The 25,088-nt window shown below is 33.1% G+C and overlaps 1 protein-coding gene across 7 annotated transcripts in view; it reads left to right on the top strand.

The window, feature by feature from the left end:
* The first annotated feature begins 241 nt into the window (after positions 1–241).
* Positions 242–25,088, top strand: part of LOC126893229 (uncharacterized transmembrane protein DDB_G0289901-like) — a 29,649-nt gene continuing 4,802 nt past the window's right edge. For 6 of the 7 annotated variants that reach the window (XM_050663205.1, XM_050663206.1, XM_050663207.1 and 3 more), the window contains exons 1-2: positions 318–342; positions 10,268–10,407. The gene's annotated coding sequence lies outside the window, so the exon portion shown is untranslated. Of the gene's footprint in view, positions 343–10,267; positions 10,408–25,088 lie in introns of all 7 variants that reach the window. The other variant, XM_050663201.1, reaches the window with a different exon arrangement.

Genomic DNA, 25,088 nt, shown 5'->3' with positions numbered 1-25,088 from the left:
CTCCAATAAATTTCAACATTCATTAATTATAGTTACTGCATACATGGGTATAATCTTCAATAACTCTTTTTAAATGTTTATTTTGAAATTTGAGCTAGGGTCGACCCTGTTTCCAATATTTGTTTAGAAAATTAATATTAAATACTGGTACTGTGTATATCAAGTATGTAGTTGCAATAAAAAGGACTCACTGAAAATATATTGTTAATTATTTTCGCCATATGGCAATCCAAATTAATTTATTGCATCCAATAATGAAATGTTTCCGATCAAATATTTTACTATATAAGCTACCAACACCCTAATATATTTAATCAACTTGTGTGTCATAGATCATAAACGGTGAGTTTATTTTTGATTAGTCGAAAATTTTTATAGTGATCCAACAGGTGAAAATTAATCAAGCATAAAAATATACTGCAAGGCAAGAGTTAGGGATATAGAAAATTATGCTCATTTTCATAGTTGATTTTTTCGTGAACAGATTAACGGGTTCTGCTAATTTTGTTTATTATTTTAGAATTTTCTTTAGTATTTACACAGTTGTGCAGAGGTTTACTTAAACTTCTTTTTTGTACTCATACTGGGTGGAAGAAAAGAAATGTTTTTCTTATATTAAGTTTGAGACACCCTGTAGGGAGGACACGGTACAATACAAATGTGAGTATACATCGGAATCGTATTGAAGTCTTATGTTTTGTGAACATTTTGTTTTTTAATGTGCCTGCTATCTTTAGAAACAAAGAAAATAGACAGTTTTGTAGTTTAACATGTGTTTTAACCGAAACAAAAGTTTGAGAGACACTGTAGGGAGGAAAGGTACATCTATATTATGTTGTAGTCTCATATTTTGTGAATATTTTATTTTTTAATTTCTTTGAAATCTTTAATAACAAAGAAATTAGACGGTTTTACTTTTACTGTTTAATATGTGTTTTAACTGACGACATGCGATATGCGAGGAGGCCATGTCTTATCATTCCACTAAAAGATGAAATTATTTCCTATATACAGGGTGAGTCATGAGGAACTGTACATACTCCTACCTCGTATAGAGGCTCCTATGGGGAATAACAAATGACCATTAAAAAGTGTCTGCTCCCATTGTTTAATAATATACAGGGCGAGTTTCGCATTTTGACAGAAATTTGTATTCGTCATAATTTTTGAACGGTCAGATCGATGTGTCTCTTATTTTGGCCAATCGTTACACTATTACCACCTAATCAACTAATTTATTCAAACTAGAAAAAAATCAGGTCCGGCTTTAAAAAAATTAGTTTGTTTGGGTATTAGAAAAAATTTCACCCTGTATACGCCTTTTGAAAACTCTAATATGAATTTTACAAATTAGACAAATAGGCAATTAAAATGGCATATTTATTTTTTTCCGCACACGATTACTTAATTTTTTATAAAAAAATCAAATTTCACTATGAATTAAAAGTTTGGTAAAGTGAACCATGTATTTAAAAGAAATAACTTTTATTACAAAAATTAATTTTTTTGCACAAATAAGTAATTTATCAATTTATGTTACCATCCAATCAACTGATTTATTCAAACTAGAGAAAAATCAGGTCCGGATTTAAAAAATTAGTTCGTTTTGGTCTTAGAAAAAATTTCACCCTGTATACGCTTTTTGAAAACTCTAGTATGAATTTTACAAATAAGACAAATAGGCAATTAAAATGGCATATTTATTTTTTCCCCACACGATTACTTAATTTTTTATTAAAAAATCAAATTTGTCAAAATCGGAATTTTAACCTAAAAATGAAAAAAAAAAATGAACTCACGGTTTAACTCGCTACAACTCTGTTCCATTTTAATATTTTTTTTCTGAAATTTTTACAGCACATACCTCTTACCATTGTGAAGACTATGAAAATTGTTGTAGACTTTCAGTCTTCTTCTTGTAAAAGTTGCAAACTTGTAAATCGCAAAAATTAGGTGGAAAAATTTAAAATTTATCAATTTGATCACGTATATGTTAAACTATAGAGTCCAAAAGAAGTGTTATGGGAAGTTTTAGATGTAGACGTGTTATAGAAAAAAAAAATGGTAAAACTTTTAATTTTAAGAAAAACGTTGTTTTTGTAAATTAATTTTTGTAAAAAAAGTTAATTTTTTTAAATCTATGCAAAAACTTTGCCAAACTTTTTATGCATAGTCAAATTTGATTTTTTAATAAAAAAATAAGTAATCGTGCGGGGAAAAAATAAATAAGCCATTTTAATTGCCTGTTTGTCTTATTTGTAAAATTCATATTAGAGTTTTCAAAAAACGTATACAAGGTGAAATTTTTCCTAAGACCCAAACAAACTAATTTTTTAAATCCGGGCCTGATTTTTTTCTAGTTTGAATAAATCAGTTGATTGGGTGATAACATAAATTAAATATTTGTTCAAAAAAATTCATTTTTGTAATAAAAGTTATTTTTATTTTAATCTATGGTTCACCTTCCTAAACTTTTAATTATTCATAGTCAAATTTGATTTTTTTTTATAAAAAATTAAGTAATGGTGTAGGGAAAAAATAGATATGCCATTTTAATTACCTATTTGTCTAATTTGTAAAAATCATATTAGGGTTTTCAAAAAGCGTATACAGGGTGAAATTTTTTCTAAGACAAAAGCGAACTTATTTTTTAAATCCGGGCCTGATTTTTTTCTTGTTTGAATAAATCAGTTGATTGGTGGTAACATAAATTAAATATTTGTTCAAAAAAAATTAATTTTGGTAATAAAAGTTAATTTTGTTAAATCTATGGTTCACTTTACCAAACTTTTAATTCATAATCAAATTTGATTTTTTTATAAAAAATTAAGCAATCGTGTGCGGAAAAAAATAAATATGTTATTTTAATTGCCTATTTGTCTAATTTGTAAAATTCATATTAGAGTTTTCAAAAAGCTTATACAGGGTGAAATTTTTTCTAAGACCAAAACGAACTAATTTTTTTAAAGCCGGACCTGATTTTTTTCAAGTTTGAATAAATCAGTTGATTAGGTGGCAATAGTGTAACGATTGATCAAAATAAGAGACACATCGATCTGACCGTTCAAAAATTATGACGAATACAAATTTCTGTCAAAATGCGAAACTCGCCCTGTATATTATTAAACAATGGGAGCAGACACTTTTTAATGGTCATTTGTTATTTCCCATAGGGGCCTCTATACGAGGTAGGAGTATGTACAGTTCTTCATGACTCACCCTGTATACTGCGAAAGAAAAAGAGTGTTCAAAGAAAACAATCTGTGTAATGTACCTCTCGCTATTTAAAGAGCCTCCATTAAAAAACTCGTCTCTCTTATGTTGCGCTGTGCATACCGCTTATCTGGTCGACAAATAACTCTTATAGGTGTCGATAAGAACTGTTTACGTTATGTGCCGTTTTGTTTTTAAAGTTTTGTTAACTGTTATTTTTTAATTGTTAATTTAGTTTTGTTTCAGTTGAAACACATGGTAAAACCACATATTTTCTTTGTTTCTAAAGATATGAGAGACATTCAAAAAACCAAAATCTTCACAAAACCTAAGACTACAATACGATTCCGATGTATACTGACATTTGTACCTCGTCCTCCCTAGAAAATGTCTCAAACTTAATATAAGAAAAACATTTCTTTTCTTCCACTCGGTATAAGTACAAAAAATAAGTTTGAGCAGGGGCGTAACAGAGGCCCCCGCAGCATGAAGCTTGCGGGGGGCCCAATATATCAGAGGCCCCATCTTGTTGTCTAATATATGTAAAAATGTGTTATTGATATATTATTTTACGCATGCATACGCAACGTTTTTAAGCAGTGTGCCTGGAAATTTTCAAAAACTTCCCTCGATTCGATTTACCAAAGAATGCAGAAAAACGTCCAACCAAAATCGCTTACTCTAAAAACGTTATCGGTGACTAGGTAGGCATCCAGATTTCAAACTCTGCTTGGTGTAAAGCAGAACTACATGAAAATTTTAAAAACACTGTCTAAACTAAAACAATATTAAATACCACAGATCGTGAGTAGAGAGTCATCATCATCATTCTCTTTGCCTTATCCCTATGCGGGGTCGGCTTCTATAATTGCATTTCTCCACACAATTCCATCTTGGGTCATATCAATGTTAATCCCCTTTACCAACATGTCCTGCCTTATCGTCTCCCCCAGGTCTTCTTTGGTCTTCCTCTCCTACTCCTTCCAGGAATCTGCACTTCAGCTATTCTTCGTATTGGGTGATTAACGTCTCGACGTTGAACATGACCAAACCATCTTAACCTATGCTCTCTCATTTTGGCATCAATTGGTGCCACACCTAGACTTCCCCTAATATACTCATTTCTAATTTTATCCTTCGTTGTAACTAAACTCATCCATCTAAGCATTCTCATTTACGCCACATTCATTCGTTGTTCCTCTTTCTTTTTTACTGCCCAACGTTCAGTTCCGTACATCATAGCCGGTCTTATTGCTGTTTTATAGAATTTTCCCTTCAGCTTCATTGGAATTTTTCTGTCACACAACACACCACTCACTTCTTTCCACTTCATCCATTCAGCTCTAATTCTACTGCATGCATCTCCATCTATTTCTCCATTACTCTGTAATACCGATCCTAGGTACTTAAAACTATTGCTTTTCACAATCATTTCACCATCCAAAGATACCATTTTATTTGTAGTAACTCCATCTTTAAATAAACATTCCAAATACTCTGTTTTTGTCCTAGTAAGTTTTAAACCTTTTTCCTCCAGAGCTTGTCTCCAGTGTTCCAGTTTTTGTTCTAAGTCTCTTTCACTATTTCCTATTAACACTATATCATCAACATACATTAGGCACCATGGAATGCTACCCTGTAGTTTCGCTGTTATCTGGTCCAAAACTAATGAGAATAAATAAGGACTAAGCACCGAGCCTTGGTGTAGTCCTACTTTCACCTGAAATTTATCAGTCTCTCCCACACCTGTCCTAACACTAATCATTACTCCCTCATACATATCTCTCACAATCTTTACATATTCGCCAGGGACTCCTTTCTTATTGAGTGCCCACCACAGAATCTCTCGAGGAGCTCTACCATATGCTTTCTCAAGATCAATGAATACCTACCATATGAGCGTTGGTCTCTTTATTCCTGTATTTTTCCATCAGTTGCCTTACAACGAAAATTGCATCTGTTGTTGATCTGCCCTGCATAAAGCCAAATTGATTATCGGATATTTCGGTTTCTTCACGTATCCGTCTATCAATTACTCTCTCCCATATTTTCATGGTGTGGCTAAGTAGTTTTATAGCCCTGTAGTTTGTACATTGTTGTATGTCTCCCTTGTTTTTGTAGACAGGTACTAATATACTGCTTCTCCATTCGTCTGGCATTTGTCCAACTTCCATAATTCTATTAAATAGACCTGCTAGCCAACTTATTCCTGTCTCTCCCAATGCTCTCCATACTTCCCCAGGTATATCATCTGGTCCGACTGCTTCTAAAAGAGTACCTGGTGCAAAGGGTACCTACTGTATACCTCGTCTTGTGGAGTTTTCGGCAAATTCATTAAAAATTAATCAAAAATCAGTACTCGTTGGTTTTTGGGGCCGCTAACGACTAATATGACATCGGAAGTAATTTCCGGAGTGCCTGGTGCCCAGGGTACATACTGTTTACCTCATCTTGTGGAGTTTTCGGCAAAAAATTTATTAAAAAATTAGTCAAAAATAATTACTCGGGGGTTTTTGGGGTCGCTAACGACGAATATGACATCGGAAGCGTTCTCCGAAATACCTGGTGCCCAGAGTACCTACTCCTTATGGAGTTTTCGGCAAATTCATTAAAAATAGCCAAAAATAATTACTCGGGGGTTTTTGGGTCGCTGACGACGAATATGACATGGGAAGTGCTCTACGGAGTACTTGGTACCCAGTGTACCTACTGTTTACCTCGTTTTCTGGAGTTTTTGGCAAATTCATTAAAACATTAGTTAAAATTCATTACTCAGGGGTTTTTGGGGTCTTTGAACGAATATGACATCGAAAGTGATCTCCGGTGTACCTGTACCTGGTGCCCAGGGTACCTACTATTTATCTCGTGACTAATGATTTTTGACTAACTTTTTATTGAATTTGCCGAAAACTTCAGAAAACGAGGTAAACAGTAGGTACCCTGGGTACCAGGTACTCCGTAGATCACTTCCGATGTCATATTCGTCGTCAGCGACCCAAAAACCCCCGAGTAATGATTTTTGGCTAATTTTTCAATGAATTTGCCGAAAACTCCATAAGAAGTAGGTTCTCTGGGCACCAGGTATTCCGGAAATCGCTTCCGATGTCATATTCGTCGTTAGCGACCCCAAAAATCCCCGAGTAATTATTTTTGACTAATTTTTTAAAACATTTTTTGCCGAAAACTCCACAAGAGAGGTAAACAGTAGGTACTCTGGGTACCAGGTACTCCCAAAAATCACTTCCGATCAGGGGCGGTTTCTCCATTGGTTCACTTGTGCAGTGAACACCCAATCAAATTTCATTAAAATACATATTTTTAAAAATCTCATAAATATCATTAAAATATTTTTTCTTAAATCTCATAAATATCATAGTATCATTAAAATATAACTGTATTTATTAATCACATAATTTATTTGCACAACACCGCTACGCTAGATGCACGTGGTAAGTACAGAATTCAAATTGAACCCAGCCACTATACAGTAACCCTATAGAAGAACGAGAGCTCTTAAATCCGTAAACCAGCGATTCTCCTATCTTAAAACATTGAGGATTTGTGCACTGCACACAGAGACCGGGGCGGGCGTTTCGATTCACAGTTTGGCATTTTCTATTGTGGGAATTTATTAAATACAATATTGGTAGGTAGTTTTTTTAGGATGGAGCCTTATTCAGTGAAGTTTATAAAAGAAAATGCAAATAGTTTTGAAAATCGACTTCTTATAAAAAGAATGGACTAACTTGGCCGGAGATAAACTTGGTACAAGAATGTGCAATAAGAAACAAAAAGTTTAAACATTGTTTTAAGGTTGAACAATATAGAAAAACTTCGTGATTATGCGGGTGTGATAAACTACATTCTTTATTTTGTTTTCCATGTTTAGTGTTTTCAAAGAATAAAACTATAATTTCAATCTCGGTCTTTGGATGCCGTTAAAATAAAAGGATTTTTAAACAGTTTTGACAAAGCCATTTCAATATTCGTAACCTCTGTGTCCACCTTCACCACCGAAGAAGCGCCATCATTTAGTAGGTATCATATTATGCACAAAACAAAAAAAGTGTGTGACATCCTGACTAATCGGGTCAAACATAGGTTTCATTTTACAGAACATCTTTTGGCGAGGCCCCAAAAATTTTTAGTCTGCGACGCTTATTCACCGTTTGTATAATTACATTCTTTAATTGAACACCCTTCTTAAATTACCACGAGCCGCCACTGCTTTCGATGTCATACTTATTCGTCGTTAGCGACCCCAAAAACCCCCGAGTAATGATCTTTGACTAATTTTTAATGAATTTGCCGAAAACTTCGCAAGACGAGGTAAACAGTAGGTACCCTGGGCACAGATACTCCGGAGATCACTTTTGACGTCATATTCGTTTTCAACGACCCCAAAAACCCTTGAGTAACAAAATTGAACTCATTTCCGCCGATAATTGACGAGTACTGAATTTTTTTTATTGTCTGTTTAAGATGCACTTTAAGAATGCATTTTTTGTATGCAGTTTTTCAATATTATGTGAGGGCTCCGGTTCACAAAGTTTCCTGGCTCATTCACGAATCGAATGCAAAAAAAATTATTAAGATCCGTCTTGTCCTTTTTTTTTCGGAGGTACCTAAGGCCGATTTTAGTGCTTTATTGCTTCGTCTATTAAGACAGGCTTGGTAGAAGTATTCGAAGCCGGGTAGGACCTGATTCTCTAACCTCAGGTCAATTCAAAGTGGCTCTTTTCGACGAATGGGAAACAATTCCACAGAATGAAGTTTTAAGCTTAATTAACAGCATGCCAAGAAGAATGAATATCGTTATACAGGCTCGTGGAGGCAATACGAAGTCAAAAATGAATAAACATTTTCAATTTCGTTGCAACACGAAACTACAGCCGCAGCATATTCTAGTTCAATCATAGAGTGTAGCAAGCACCTCTACCGGTTTCGAAACTTATTAGTTTCTCATCAGGAGGCACATATTATGGTGCTCTCTCTGACCCAACCAGGACAAACCCCGGCGTGCAGTTACGGATTGCAACGAACTAAATGGCAGGGATACCCTAGCGGCAACTGCTAGCAAAAGACTAAGTTTTCAATCTAATAGCACATAAAACAAGATCAAAAATATTACTCTACATCCCACATTCCACCAGATTGAAAACAATGGGAACTTTCTGTGGTTACACCTCCGAGGCTTCTAAATTTGCAAGCCATAACGGATGCTGAGACTAAAGAAGATGAGGGAATTTTACAATTTATAATTGGGACAGATTGGACATGCATTATAAATTGTAAAATTCCCTCATCTTCTTTAGTCTCAGCATCCGTTATGGCTTGCAAATTTTAGAAGGCGCGGGGGTGTACCCAGAGAAGGTTCCCATTGTTTTCAATCTGGTGGGATGTAGAGTAATATTTTTGATGTTGTTTTATGTCCTATTAGATTGAAAAGCTAGTCTTTTGTAATCTTCTTCTTGAAGTTCCCTCTCCTATCGGAGGTTGGATATCATAATGGCTATGGTCACTTTGTTGGCTGCTGCTCTGAATAGTTGTAATGAACTACAGTTAAACCATTCTCTAAGGTTCCTCAGCCAGGAGATGCGTCTTCTTCCTATGCTTCTTCTTCCTTGGATCCTTCCTTGCATAATAATTCTCAGCAACTCATATTTTTCCCCTCTGGTAATGTGACCCAAATATTCCAGTTTTCTAGTTTTTATACTTTTCATAATTTCTAACTCCTTATTTAAACGTCGTAGCACTTCAACATTGGTAATCCTTTGAACCCACTGAATTTTCAATATTCTTCTGTAACACCACATTTCGAACGCTTCTATTCTTCTTATGTGTTGTCTCTTCAATGTCCAAGCTTCCATTCCGTATAGCAATATAGAAAATATGTAGCATCTTAGAGCCCTCAATCTGAGAGGCAACTGAAGGTCTTTGTTTGTAAGCAGTGTCTTTATTTTTATAAACGCTTGCCTTGCAGTTTTAATTCGGACTTTAATTTCTTTGCTTTGGTCATTTCTGTCATCAACCCAGGTTCCCAGATATTTGTATATCTTAACTTTTTCTATTTGGGTTTGCTCTATCATTAACCTTTCATTTCCATGTTCTGTTTTTGAGACAATCATACATTTAGTTTTTTTCTTGTTTATTTTTAGTCCGTATCGAATGCAATAATCGTTAATTCTATTTAGCAATTCTTGTAGCGATTCCAGGGTGTCTGCCATTATAACGGTGTCATCAGCGAATCTTATGTTATTTACTATTCTTCCGTTTATAGAGATTCCATCACGTAGCTCCGCTATCGCTTCCTGAAATATGGCTTCACTGTACAGGTTAAACAGTAGCGGCGACAGAACACAACCCTGTCTTAGTCCTCTCTTTATATCAATATTCTCGGATTCTCGTTCTTCTATCTTTATATTGGCCTTTTGATTCCAATACAGATTGATGATAATTCGTAAATCTCGTCTGTCTTTTGTAATACGAAGTATTAATTAAATTCAGAATTAGTTTGTATACGTTTCCATATTATTTCTATTCTGTTTCTGAAGATAAATGAATAGGTACCAGTTTGTTCTGTTGTAACTTTATATAGTTCTCTGTAAATAAACGTTTTTCGCACGCATTTCCTACATAAAACATACCTCAAAACCTTATATCAGAGCATGCCAATCATCGATAAAAGTTACAATAAAAAATAAAGTGTGTTTCGACAATTTTAACAAAAAATAAGGGGTGCTCGTTTTTCGTGTCGGTGAGTGTTTACAGTAAGTTCTTGTTCAACAAAAGGCGCCATTAGATGTTCTAAAATTCTAAACGGTCTTGCAGCATTGTCGATCGAAGTATCGATTTTATTATGCTTAGTTTAAATTAAAAAAAAAATATCTTAAAAGGTACGGATTAACTTGTTACGGGTATTATGAAAATTTTACCATTAGTTAATTAAACACTGGAAACATCGATTTTATATAACGTTGAGATGTCACACCGAGCCAGTCGAGAGTATTCGAAGCTAGAAAATATTTATTTATTCTTGTTTTTCTTACTTCAGCTTCTAATTTTGAAGAATTCAAAGAATTAAATACCTCATCTCAGGAATATCAATTTGAAGCTTATCACAACTGTCTGTTACTTTGGAATAAATATTATCAAATATAGACGGTTTGATCCTTAATTCTTCCAAGGCAAGTGGTAAGTTTGAAACTTATTCTATGGCTTCACAAATATCTATGTCTGGTAATTGAAGTAATTTGCTAAGTTTGACAACAATTTGCAGAACTTGATGTATTATTTCCAATCACATAATAAAATCAAAGGATTTTATTTGATGTAGTTCCCCTTTACCTTTAACGCTAGCTTTTGCATCAGTTGCGTCATCAACTGACTGGGTGGGGTCCATGGGGTCCGGACTCCTCCCAAAACTGCCTAGGCTTTTGTACCAAGGCAGCAAATTCATCCTTAAGTTATTATTAATATTTTTAAAAAAGTGAACGTAATTATTATTTTTTTTTACTAGGATTATTTCTGTTTTTATTCAGTGTAAGGATCAACTTATATCCAATTTAAAAATCAGATTTAGCAAAAATTAAAGTATACTATCACCATTTCAAATTCTTTTATCTGCATTTACCTCTACAGAAAAAGCAAAATTGCTAGAAAATTTGGCTGCCTACTACTCTCATGACACTTCCCTTACACTTTACAGCAATAAAAGCTGAATATACAGAGAGGATCTAAATTATGGAATAAATCCATTTTCTTTAGAATGGACGACTTTAGAGAAAAATCCCGAAACAAGTCGATTTTTATTTTCAAATTTCAATTTTTTGGCATATATTTCATATTAGTGACGTCATCCATTTGAGCGTGGTGACGTAATCGATGATTTTTTTAAATTTGAATAGGGGTCGTGTGGCATCTCATTTGAAAGAGTGTTCAATTCTCTAGACAGTAATATAAACATTAATATCATTATCTATACAGGGTGACCAAAATAATAATTTTTGAATTAAATTAATTGACGAAAAAAGAAGAATGTATGCAATTTATTTAACTCAAAATACATTCTATCGCCGTCAGAAAATAGAAAAAAAAATGTTTATTTGGCAAATAAACATTGCTTTTCGCTTAAAATAAATGTTCAAACTGACAAGAGGTAGGTGGGAGGCTGTTTGTGATTTAATTTAAGCGAAAAGAAATGTTTATTTGTGAAATAAACATTTTTTTTTCTATTTACTGACAGCCGTACAATGTATTTTAAGTTAAATAAATTACATACATTCTTCTTTTTGCGTCAATTAATTTAATTCAAAAATTATTTTTTTGGTCACCCTGTATAAATAATGATATTATCATTTATATTACTGAATAGAGAATTGAACACCCTTTCAAATGAGGTGCCACACGACCCCTATTCCTATTTAAAAAAAATCATTGATTACGTCATCACGCTCAGATGGATGACGTCACTAGTATGAAATATATGCCAAACAATTGTAATTTAAAAATAAAAATCGACCTGTTTCAGGATTTTTCTCCAAAGTCGTTCATTTTAGAGAAAATGAATTTATTCCATAATTTAGATCCTCTCTGTATGTTATGCTGTAACTGTAATACAATATCATCTTTGGAACCAAATACCGATTTTCTCCACGTAACGGAACATTGTATTAAATTTTTTTTTTCAAACATTTACAAATAAGGGAACGCACATTTTTTATTACATTACATTAATGTTCAGTTCTGTTTAAATATGAGATTTTCAAAATTTCACGCTTCAAAAACTCGTAATAACTTAGAAATACAAATTTAAAGTCTTCTTCGGTGTCAAATAGTTCAAACGACCCGTGACGTCACATAGTTTTATTATATAGTTACGATTATGGTTATATTTAGGTATATTCTTCTTCTCATTCTTTAGTTTATTGGCCTCCACCTACTTGGGTATTTGGCCAGCTCATCGTCGCGAAATAAGGGAGCGTTCAAGTATTACGTAACGCAATTTTTGAAGATTTTTGACCCCCCTCCCCCCATGTAACGCACCGTAACGTTTTTATGTACCCCCCTCCCCCTACCTAAACGTTACGTAACACCCAAGTCACCATTTGAACCTAAATGGAAAACTAGGTTGCGAAAAGTACCGGAATTATTATTTTAATCGCATTTGAGGTAATAATAAAAACTTACAATCATCATCCAGCCTCAAAAGTCTACTGCTGAACATAGGCCTCCTCCCCTCATTTCCAACCACGTCTATCCTGCGCCGCTCTCATCCAGTTTTTATTTAGCTTTCTTACGTCGTCTGTCCATCTTGTAGGCGGTCAACCGACGCTTCTCTTGTCTTCTCTTGCCCTCCATTCCAATAACCTTTTTGTCCATCGCCCATGTGTCATTCTCGCTATGTGTCCTGCCCATCTCCACTTCGAGTTAGCTATCCTTTTGATGGCGTCAGTCACCTTTGTTTTTCTCCTGATTTCTTCGTTTCTGATTTTGTCTCGCAGAGTTATTCCTAACATTGACCGCTCTATTCTTCTATGCGTTACTCTTAGTTTGGTAGCCGAGGCTTTAGGTAAGGTAAGTGTTTCTGATCCGTATGTCAAGACTGGGAGGACGCACTGATCAAATACCTTTCTCTTTAGGCATATGAGCAACTCACTCGTTAAAAGTTTCTCTCAGTTTTCCAAATGCTGCCCACCCAAGAACGATTCTTCTTTTTAGTTCATGTGTCTGGTTATCCCTGCCAATCGTAATTTCATGTCCCATGACATGAAATATGTCCAAAACTTAGAATAATAATCTTTTATTACTAATTTTACATTTACATTTTCCCTGCTTGGCCCCATCCTTACATACATTTTTGGCTTCATCCTTTATTGTTCTTCTCATGCATTCTTCTATTTGATGTTCTTTAATAAAAACTTAAAATAAAATAACATAAGTATTTATTATTTCAATATTTTATTTTGCTTAGTAAAAATTTTTGTATAACAAAAATAATATACGATGTTGCCAGTAGTTTCGGAAAAATAATGAAAAAAATGTGTAAAACTTTTTGTTCTTCAACGTCCTGTATCGTGAAAACGCATGCCGTTACAAAAATTTTATACTAAGCAAACCCCAATTATTTTTCAGTTTTTCACCTATCTTAGAGATCGTGTTACCTTTATCTGAAACACTCTGTATATATAAGAAGGCACTTATGGAATAAAATTATTTCTGTCCATGTTTTAATCAATTTTAAAAAACGCTGAGACCCGTAGATTTTCATATATAAAAACATAAATTTAAATGTACAGGGTGATTCATGCAAGACTACCGTAGTCCATAAGCTTTATTTTTTAACACCCTGTATATTTTTATATGTTTAAAAGCTGCTTAACAATCTGAATTTATGGTCCTTATGAATAATACAGGGTGATCATTTAAAATTATAATGTATGGAAACCACTTATGGAATAAAATTGTTTTTGTCATGTGTCATTATTTTAGAAAATTATAAAAACGCTAGGATACGTCAACTTTTAAATTCAACTATGGACTATTTAAACATAAATTTGAATATACAGGGTGATTCACTCAAGTCTAGCATAGTCCATTATCTTTAATTTTAATTAAACACCATGTATATTTTTGTTTTTAGAAGCTGCTTAACAACCTCATCTCAAAAATGTGTATTATGTAGGGTCTATTATGAATAATGCAAGGTGAAATTTTGAAATTCACTTGAAATTTTGAAATCACACTTTAAATAAGGGTACTATTTTTTTAAATATCTATCAATTTTCTAAACTAAGTATCAATATAGTGGGTTTTGTATTTAATGCTTTTTATTTAAAGACATTTTTAAATAATTTGAAAATTTGCGTATTTAAAACATTAATGAATACCTACTGCAGAAAACGATTTCAGAAAACATACAAGATTTATGAACATGTAGTTCCCTTCTGCAACCTCTTAAATATAACATCTGTATCTTTTAATCTTTTGTTGTGGAGACAGGTCCATCTAATTATTGGAAACAGATGTTACTGTGCTTCATCTGTGTTAAATTTAAGATTTTTTCACTTGAATAGGTACTAATTATTGTCCTGTTGTCGGAACATGACCGGAGCGTGAGGGTACAACATAATACAATTCAGGGGTCTATGTAAAACATAAAAGAAATTCCGTAGTTTTTTTTTCATTTAAGTTAAAAAAGAATCCACAAGGAAAAAATTTTCCTGTAGTTGGCTGTATACCATGTAATACAAAAAATAGTAAATCCTTTATAAAAGGTATATATTTACCTTAAAATATATACCTTTTATAAAGGATTTACTAATTTTTTAAAAAAGAATGTTACGTAACGCGCTGTTCGAACCCCCTCCCCCCCATGTAACGCGCCGTAACGTTTTACAAGACCCCCCCTCCCCCCAAACTGCGTTACGTAATACTTGAACGCTCCCTAAGGGAATAATATTTATATTCTAATGACATTTATCGTATGTTATTGTAATAATATATACCAGTTTGTTGAGATTGGAATTTGATACAGTTTTTGAAGGAAAGGGAGGAAGGTTTACTATGGAAAATAAAACCATTTTGTAAAAGTACAAGTTTTCTACAATTAGTTCAAACGATCAAAAACACTTGTGACGTCACATAACTGTACATCAATTTTGTTTACTTTGTTGTTCCAGAATGTAAACATATAACCGGATGACGTCACGATGCGTTTTGGGCTGGCTGGTATAATTTGAGTTTTTAATCGTCTTTAGGAGCCAAACGAAAGACAAAAAAAGTGTTTTATCTTTGATACATGTTTTAAATTATAACATTTTTTTCGAATTTAAAATTTTATGCAAGTTCCAAGTTCCATATTTCTTACAATTTTGGCAATTATACCTGTCACAACGGCCAGTGTAGAACATTCGTTCTCAACAACGAAGTGAGTAAAAACTTTACCCAGAAACAAGATGATAAACGAAAGACTACGTTTAATGGATCTTTGTTCCGTTCATTGTAACGTCGAAATCCAGATATATACAGGGTGAGTCATGAGGAACTGTACATACTCCTACCTCGTATAGAGGCCCCTATGGGGAATAACAAATGACCATTAAAAAGTGTCTGCTCCCATTGCTTAATAATATACAGGCCGAGTTTCGTATTTTGACAGAAATTTGTATTCGACATAATTTTTGAACGGTCAGATCGATGTGTCTCTTATTTTGGTCAATCGTTACACTATTGCCACCTAATCAACTGATTTATTCAAACTAAAAAAAAATCAGGTCCGGCTTTAAAAAAATTAGTTCGCTTGGGTCTTAGAAATAATTTCACCCTGTGCTTTTTGAAAACTCTAATATGAATTTTACAAATTAGACAAATAGGCAATTAAAATAACATATTTATTTTTTTCCGCACACGATTGCTTAATTTTTTATAAAAAAATCAAATTTGATTATGAATTAAAAGTTTGGTAAAGTGAACCATAGATTTAACAAAATTAACTTTTATTACCAAAATTAATTTTTTTTTGAACAAATATTTAATTTATGTTACCACCAATCAACTGATTTATTCAAACAAGAAAAAATCAGGCCCGGATTTAAAAAATAAGTTCGTTTTGGTCTTAGAAAAAATTTCACCCTGTATACGCTTTTTGAAAACTCTAATATGATTTTTACAAATTAGACAAATAGGCAATTAAAATGGCATATTTATTTTTTTCCCCACACGATTACTTAATTTTTTATAAAAAAAAATCAAGTTTGACTATGAATAATTAAAAGTTTGGTAAAGTGAACCATAGATTTAAAAAAATAACTTTTATTACAAAAATTCATTTTTTTTGCACAAATATTTAATTTATGTTATCACCCAATCAACTGATTTATTTAAACTAGAAAAAAATCAGGCCCGGATTTAAAAAATTAGTTTGTTTGGGTCTTAGAAAAAATTTCACCTTGTATACGTTTTTTGAAAACTCTAATATGAATTTTACATATAAGACATATAGGCAATTAAAATGGCATATTTATTTTTTCCCAACGCGATTACTTATTTTTTATTAAAAAATCAAATTTGACTATGCATAAAAAGTTTGGCAAAGTTTTTGCATAGATTTAAAAAAATTAACTTTTTTTACAAAAATTAATTTACAAAAACAACGTTTTTCTTAAAATTAAAAGTTTTACCAACACGTCTAGATCTAAAACTTCCCATAACACTTCTTTTGGACTCTATAGTTTAACATAGACGTGATCAAATTGATAAATTTTAAATTTTTCCACCTAATTTTTGCGATTTACAAGTTTGCAACTTTTACAAGAAGAAGACTGAAAGTCTACAACAATTTTCATAGTCTTCACAATGGTAAGAGGTATGTGCTGTAAAAATTTCAGAAAAAAAATATTAAAATGGAACAGAGTTGTAGCGAGTTAAACCGTGAGTTCATTTTTTTTTCATTTTTAGGTTAAAATTCCGATTTTGACAAATTTGATTTTTTAATAAAAAATTAAGTAATCGTGTGGGGAAAAAATAAATATGCCATTTTAATTGCCTATTTGTTTTATTTGTAAAATTCATATTAGAGTTTTCAAAAAGCGTATACAGGGTGAAATTTTTTCTAAGACCAAAACGAACTAATTTTTTAAATCCGGACCTGATTTTTCTCTAGTTTGAATAAATCAGTTGATTAGATGGTAACATAAATTACTTATTTGTGCAAAAAAAATAATTTTTGTAATAAAAGTTATTATTTTTAAATCTATAGTTCACTTTACCAAACTTTTAATTCATAGTGAAATTTGATTTTTTTATAAAAAATTAAGTAATCGTGTGCGGAAAAAAATAAATATGCCATTTTAATTGCCTATTTGTCTAATTTGTAAAATTCATATTAGAGTTTTCAAAAAGCGTATACAGGGTGAAATTTTTTCTAAGACCCAAACGAACTAATTTTTTTAAAGCCGGACCTGATTTTTTTCTAGTTTGAATAAATCAGTTGATTAGGTGGTAATAGTGTAACGATTGACCAAAATAAGTGACACATCGATCTGACCGTTCAAAAATTATGACGAATACAAATTTCTGTCAAAATGCGAAACTCGCCCTGTATATTATTAAACAATGGGAGCAGACACTTTTTAATGGTCATTTGTTATTCCCCATAGGAGCCTCTATACGAGGTAGGAGTATGTACAGTTCCTCATGACTTACCCTGTATAGATATCAAATCATCATCACAGATGTCATAGAGCGGATAGCATAGCTGAGGGTGAATTGGGCGGGCCATGTAGCCAGAATGAAGAACGGTGGTGGACCCAAAAAATAAGTGTGGAGACCACAGAACAGACCGAAGCAGTAGAGGTGGACCACCAACACGATGGACAGACAACGTCAAAAGGGTTGCTGGGAATTGGTTACTGGAAGCCTAAGACCGACAGAACTGGAAGAAAATAGAGGAGGCCTATGTTCAACTTTGGATGCAGAAGGCTGGATGATGATGATATTTTAAATAACCAAAACTTATTGGGCAGACAGCTGAATAGAAGACCAGGTGTACTCCTTTCTACGGAATGCTATAATATTTCGTTAGTAGTCACTAACATCTTCAGGGATGCTAAAATGATATTAAAGATAAAATGGTGAAATAAGGTATTAAAAACAACTTACTTTACTATGGTGAGATTGTCGTCATATAGATGTTATATCTTGGTAACTTAGTAAACACATCTTATTGCAATTTTTAAAATATTAAAATAGCTCTTTCAAATTTTGCATATGGATCTAAAATTTATTCTGAATATTTTTTTCAATACCTTATCTACCGTCTAATCTAACAAAAAGTTGAGTTGTGTTTGGACCCCCCTCAAGAACATCTCCTGGCTACGTGCCTGGACTCAGTAACTGCCTCAGCATGACGTGTTTCGGATAATGATTTCAAAGTTTTTAACGTATTATTTGTAATCTTCACAAAAACAGTGTGCCTCTTTGGACTGCCTTCAATACTTTACTTTTTATGTCCGGACATGTGATTCATAGAATTTCGGCCCAGTATCGGGCTACGTCGGTTCCATCTTTGTTGGCGAGTGGCGAGCCACAAATCTTCGAGGGTAGACGGTAGACCGATGAGGACAGTTTCTGCATGTAAGAAGATGTTCCATATTCTGTGTTTCTCCACAGTCACAGTTTGCATAATTTTGGTCTATTTTCCCCCATTTTACCATGTTTGATTTTACTGGAGCGACCCCCGTTCTTATCCTATTCATAGTTTTCCACGTTTTAAAGTCTAGAGTCTAGAGATTGGCCGGTCCATTGAACTGAGGAAGAGGAAAATACTCAGGCGGTTCATACTGTTCCAAGGAAGCTTTATAGTCTGTTCGCTAAACTCAGACGCAACTTTCTAGATATTTTAGTCGGTAATTTTGCCAATTTTAGCAAAATTGGCAAAAAATAATTTTTAAATAGTTAATAATCACTAAATATTTAGTAATTTTGCCAATTTTTGCAAAATTGGCAAAAAACAAAAAAAATATCGACTAAAATATCTAGCCAGTTGCGTCTGAGTTTAGCGAACCGACTATACCTTTATTTTAGTCGCTTTTATTGTGTTCGAGCTTTATACAGGGTGTTTCATTAGTAATTGTCCATATAGTAACTGGAGAAACCTTAGCACAAAATATGAAGATTTATCCTAAAACACTTAAATAAAATATTCCTCCTGACCGAGATACAGAGTGTTTTATTACAAATATCCTAAAATGATTTTAGCCCATTGTTTTAACACCTTTCAATATTTTTTGTTCAAACTTGACAAACGGTTTACACATGTTAGAATATTTTAACTAGTGTTAAAAGATAGTTTTCCGCTGTTACCAGAGGCGTGCTGTAGGGATATATACTTAATTTTTCCCCTTTCCCCCTCACAATCTACGCCACTGTCCTAATAATCATTTCAGCATGTTTTTTTATTCTTTGTTACTTTTTACATAAATATCATCCTTATGTCTCAATGCGATAGAGTGAGTAGTTTTCAAGTTATTTGCGTTTAAAGGTAAACGATTCAATAAGATTATGTGTATTTTAAACACATAATCTGATTTAATGTATAAAATACATAATCTTATTAAAATCCATAAGGAAAAATTTCCTGTAACTGGCTGTATACCATTAATTACAAAAATTGAAGAAAATCTTCTGTGTAAAAGGTATATTTATTTAAAACCCCGATAAAGGGCTACATTAAAAGACAGAACGTTTTCGCTCTAAAGAGAGCATCATCAGGGTTCTAAGCCTAAAATAAGTACAACCATAATTAGTGAAGACAAAAGTAAAAAATTTAAAGGTTGACCAAGGTAAAAAATTAGGTTATACTTACAAGCTCTACATGCTAAAGTAAGCCACTAAAAATACATGGGTTAAAACCCTTAAAACGCCGACCAAATGTAAGACTTTTGGTCGGCGTTTTAAGGGTTTTAACCCATGTATTTTTGGTGGCTTAGCATGTAGAGCTTGTAAGTATAACCTAATTTTTTATCTTGGTCAACCTTTAAAAATTTTTTACTCTTGTCTTCACTAATTATGGTTGTACTTATTTTAGGCTTAGAACACTGATGATGCTCTCTTTAGAGCGAAAACGTTCTGTCTTTTAATGTAGCCCTTTATTGGGGTTTTAAATAAATATACCTTTTACACAGAAGATTTTCTTCAATTTTTATAATCTTATTGAATCTATTACCTTTAAATACAAATAACCTCAAAACTACTCACTCTATCGCATTGAGACAAAAGGATGATATTTATGTTAAAAGTAACAAATAATAAAAAACATGCTGAAATGATTGTTACGACAGTGACGTAGATTGTGAGGGGAAAAGGGGGGAAATGAAGTATATATCCCTACAGCACGCCTCTGGTGACAGCGAAAAACTATCTTTTAACACTAGTTAAAGTATTCTAACATGTGTAAACCGTTTGTCAAGTTTGAACAAAAAGTATTGGAAGGTGTTAAAACAATGGGCTAAAATCATTTTAGGATATTAGTAATAAAACACTCTGTATCTCGGTCAGAAGGAATATTTTATTTAAAAGTTTTAGGATAAATCTTCATATTTTGTGCTAAGGTTTCTTCAGTTACTATATGGACAATCACTAATGAAACACCCTGTATAGGGCATGTCGCTTGTCCACGATCTGTTTAATTCTATGCGCTCTGCAGCGCCTTTGCGTGTTGGGGGTTCTGCAAAACCCGCTGCTTTATATAGATTTTGAATGTGGCGTTGGTTTCATGCTCCCCTTTGCGTTACTATCCTGCATGTCTTATTTAGCTCAGTATCAACTTGTTTGGTGTGGGCAGATCTGCCCCAACCGAGCACGCATATTCAGCAGTTGAAAAACACAGTGCCTGTGCCGTTGTTCTTATGACGTCAGCACATGCACCCCATTTACTTCTCGTTAGCTTTCTGTCAGGTTTGTTCCAACATGAACTTTTGGACGGTCCAGAAACCGTCACGAAACTACTTTGTACCGTTTGTTGTGCGCATGTTCGTAATTGTATCGCCCAGTTATCGTCCCATGACGGTAATCATATATTTGTCATTTTTGTTGGTGCCAGCTTGTGTGCTTTTAGTCGATCAAAGGCTCAAAAACTTTAAAGAATTAAATCCTAGTGCGCAAGTCAGTCCAACCAGCACATTATGCATTTGCCCGAATAATGAAATGATCATCACGAAACCGTCACCAAAAGATCACAATTCTTGTTGGAACAGTGGGAAGGACGATCCGATGACGATCATATTTTTGTTGGAACGGATTTTGTTTACTGCGCAGAAGCGTTACCGTTTCGTGACGGTTCTCGGTCGTGTTGGAACAAGTATGCTGTTCCTGGTTGTTAATTCCATCCAGTGGCGGCCCGTGAGGTAGTGCCATAGAGCCATGGCACTACCTTGCTAACTATGCAGAAACATATTTTTTATCTTCAAAACTTTTTAATTCCTGTTAATTTTTTTGTGTGTATTTCTTTTGATCTTCATAAATTATATAAAATATGGCAACTATGGGCGTAATACAATCCCTGCCGACAGCGGAGAGTATTCGACAGGAGAATCTCCTTCGTGCCGAAGTCAGTACTGGCACGACTAAAGAGAGAAAGATTTTACGAGCATTCTATGTAAGTGACAGAGAAAGAGCTATATTGGACTATTAGTATACCTTAAAATTAGAATCTCTGTGCCAGGCACGAGGGTATGATGCCAGGTCTATTTATTTTGAGTTTCTTTACGTGCTGGTTTGTCGCTTTTATTATGTATATTTTCTGTTAAAAAGTTTTTGTATTTATAATTAAACTTTTAGTGCATCATGATCGTGGGTATTTTGATAATATTTTGATTATTTCTTAAGTTTAATTTATTAATTGACAATGAAGATTAGTATCTTAAAAATTGTTTTTGGTGGTTTTTCGCTAGAAAAAAAAACTACAAATGTTATAAGGTGTTGTGGAGCTTTCGAGTTAGCTTTAAGAGGTCACGACGAAAAAGAAAATTCAGAAAATAGAGGCATATTTAAGGAGCTGGTTAATTTTAGCGCCGAATTAGACAACGACTTAAAGGTTCATATTATTCAAAGTAAGTACCAGATCTTTCAAAGGTCTACCTTCTCCGGACATTTAGTTGCTTCTAATTTATTTATGTCGGAGAAGTTTTCTGCTTATAAGCATCAGTTCTCCGAATCATTTCTTAATGAAACATGGAGACAATTTTAATTTTTAAGCAAAACTCGGTTTAAAACTGAATTAGAAGTAGGTACTGCCCACATAACAATTTCATGTTCTTGGTATATTCATAGAACATACTTTTCAGAAAAAGTATATGCTGAGAATATGCGTAATTACCATTGGGAATGTGCAGAGCAGATGCTGAGTATATACTACATTACAGTACTTAAACGTTCTATGTATATACTTAGAATGTACTACCGCACTTCTTTTCAGTATATACCAAGAATATCCGTTTTAGAACATTCTAAGGAGGTGCTGTGAACCTTCTATTTATATACTTAGAATGTACTACGGCACATCTTTTTAGTATATAGGAAGAATGTACTTTTTAGTATATGGGAAGAATATTCCAAGGAAGTGCTATATATTGCTCAGAAGTATGTTTTCAGCATCACCGAATCTCCATCCTAGGTTCTACTTTCTACTAAATTTACATATTACATATGGGAAAGCAGTTTGTACATTCTACAATATTACTTAAAAAGTAAATATGAAATATATAAATTTTAGTTAGTTATATAAATATTATATAGGTAAGTAGGTATATATATATATATTTAGTTTATTTGCATATAAAAATAAAAATGCTGAATATATAAATACCTATAATACCCAAATATATTGTATGTAAAATATGTATGTAAATAACTAAAATTTATATTTTGTTTATATGTACCTATATACATACTTACTATTTAAGTAATATTGAAGTACCAAAATGAATTTTTTATTTGTAAGTTGACCGCAAACAAAATAAAAAGGTTAATTATGCATGTTCCTATTCCTTGTAGAAATACTCGGTCTTCCTCATAACACAGCACAGACCAAAATACACATCCCACAGTCCCGAGTCCCACATAGACAGTGATAGTGTTGACTGTAGATAACAAATGCCAAATGCCTAGCCTAACTGTTTTTCATATTTTGTATTTTGCCTTTGTTCCCAACCCCTTACCCCTTATGCAGGTATGCAGTGGTCGTTTCCTCATTGTTTGTGGGTTTTGGCTCAGCTTTGTCAATTCCATGTAAAAATAAAATTCTAAGAATACTCATGATAAACTTAAATCAAAATAGTAAATGCATTTCAATGATGAAAGCGAAAGAATAATTTCTCCTTTTTCGTTAATACAATTAATTTTTAAACATTTTTACCATACAATTAAAAACAATTTTAAATAATTAATTCGGTAGTTCAATAGTACTGCCTACATAAATTTTTAAATTTTATTAATTATTCATAACGAAGTTTATAATCTATAGGCTAACATTATTCTTCTTATCCATACACATATTCCTTTTAAGATATTTTAAAAGTACTTATAAGTATGTGTCAAGTATATACTTTTATGGAATATTCGATAAAGGTATATTCTAAGAATAACCTTTTTTTAATATTCCGAGATACTACTTACACGAATGTACTCAGTATATTCGGTACGAGAATATTCCTTAAAGTATATGCAAAGAACATGAAATTTAGAATGTTTTTTATGTTACATGCTACGCTTGTACTACGCATATACTAAAAAGAATATACTCCGACGAATGTTGGTAGTATATGCTTTGAACATGATGCGAACATCATTGTTATGTGGGTGTATTAGCGAGACGAATTAAGTACTACCCCTGGGGCTGTTTCGCTATCGGTTTTATTGTAGAGGGAAGGTTTAAAAAGCACATTTGAAGAAACTATTAAACTTTTAAGTAGTTTAGTTACAATTCCTATATCAACATCTGAAGCAGAACGCTGTTTTTCGATGTTAAAACATAGTGCTTTAGGTATGCTATCTGCAGAAAAGCATTTTGTAAATTGTATTGATAATTTTAATTATAAAGTCATTGAAAACTTTGCAACCAAAAAATAGAAGAATGAACTTCATATATCGTAAACTTTAAAAGTGACATTACAAAAATTTGTGCATGTGTGAATAATGAAATAGTATTATTTTTATAAATTGGTAAATAGAGACTAAATCGTAATAGCTATTTGTATAACAAGGGAGGAAAGTGCTACTTTTCCTCCCGAGAATGAAGTTTACTGCCCGACGCGTAGCGGAGGGCAGTAATCATTCAAGGGAGGAAAAGGCACTTTACTCCCATGTTCTACATATGGTTTTTCCACCTTCCTCAAATTAATAACAAGTCATTTTTCATTTTTACTTAATTTATTTATGTAACCAACCAACAAAATTTATTAAAACTAAAACTAACAAGTAGGTACAATATAACTGTCAACTGTCAAATATAAGTCAAATTATTAATGTAAACATTGTTAAATCAAAATAACAGTTTACTGTTTTTTACCATTCTGCAAAATACTGGGTGTTTTATAAATAAACGTTAAAATGTATAGATACTTACGTAATAGAAAATAGATATTGTACAGGGCGTCAATAAGTTATATTTCATGAATGACGTCACTTTTACTTTTCCTCCCTAGGGAGGAAAAGTACAACTTTGCTCCCTACAATCAGGTCCGGAAAAGTATACTTTCGGTAGAGGTAGGTGGAAATAACAATTTTCAAGCACTATCAGCAGTAAATGCTGGTGGTATCCTCCAGTAAATCAATGTTGGACAATTGCTTGGCACCTCAGATCAATAAACTTAAGATACATAAGATAAAAGTATCCGCGCATATTTTTTTTAGTTTTTGTTGTCAGTATACATTTTTTTGACAATATCGTGAATCCGTCACTAAAAATTTTGGAGGCTGCCCGAGTTCTGGCACTACCTTCTTAAAGTGGTACGAGCCGTCACTGATTCCATCTCGTTTTTATGCAATGTTGTCTGTAGGCGACGGGCCGGTCCAGAGTTAGTCCAAGATATATAGGTTGGTCTGTGTGTTCTAATGTATTACCAATTACCATTCCATGCAATTTGGAGTTTTCGCTTGGCTTCCTTTGCGCGAAGTTGGAAGGCGCAGACTTGAGTTTTAAAAGGATTAGGTCTCAGGGAATTCTGTAGGTACCTAGTACGGTGTCATTGTTTTTAAGACAGTTTCGAGTTTCTCCTCCACTTCTTCAAAACTATTTCCTTCTTGAGCACATATTGCGAGAACGTCAGCATAGAGCAGTGTTTTTCAATCTGTGGGTCGCGACCCCCAAGGGGGTC

This window comes from Diabrotica virgifera, chromosome 10 (assembly GCF_917563875.1).
Source record: "Diabrotica virgifera virgifera chromosome 10, PGI_DIABVI_V3a".
In the NCBI taxonomy this organism is placed as follows: Eukaryota; Metazoa; Arthropoda; class Insecta; order Coleoptera; family Chrysomelidae; genus Diabrotica; species Diabrotica virgifera.
Note: the sequence above shows the minus strand (reverse complement) of the source record. Positions and strands in the feature narration are given on the sequence as shown.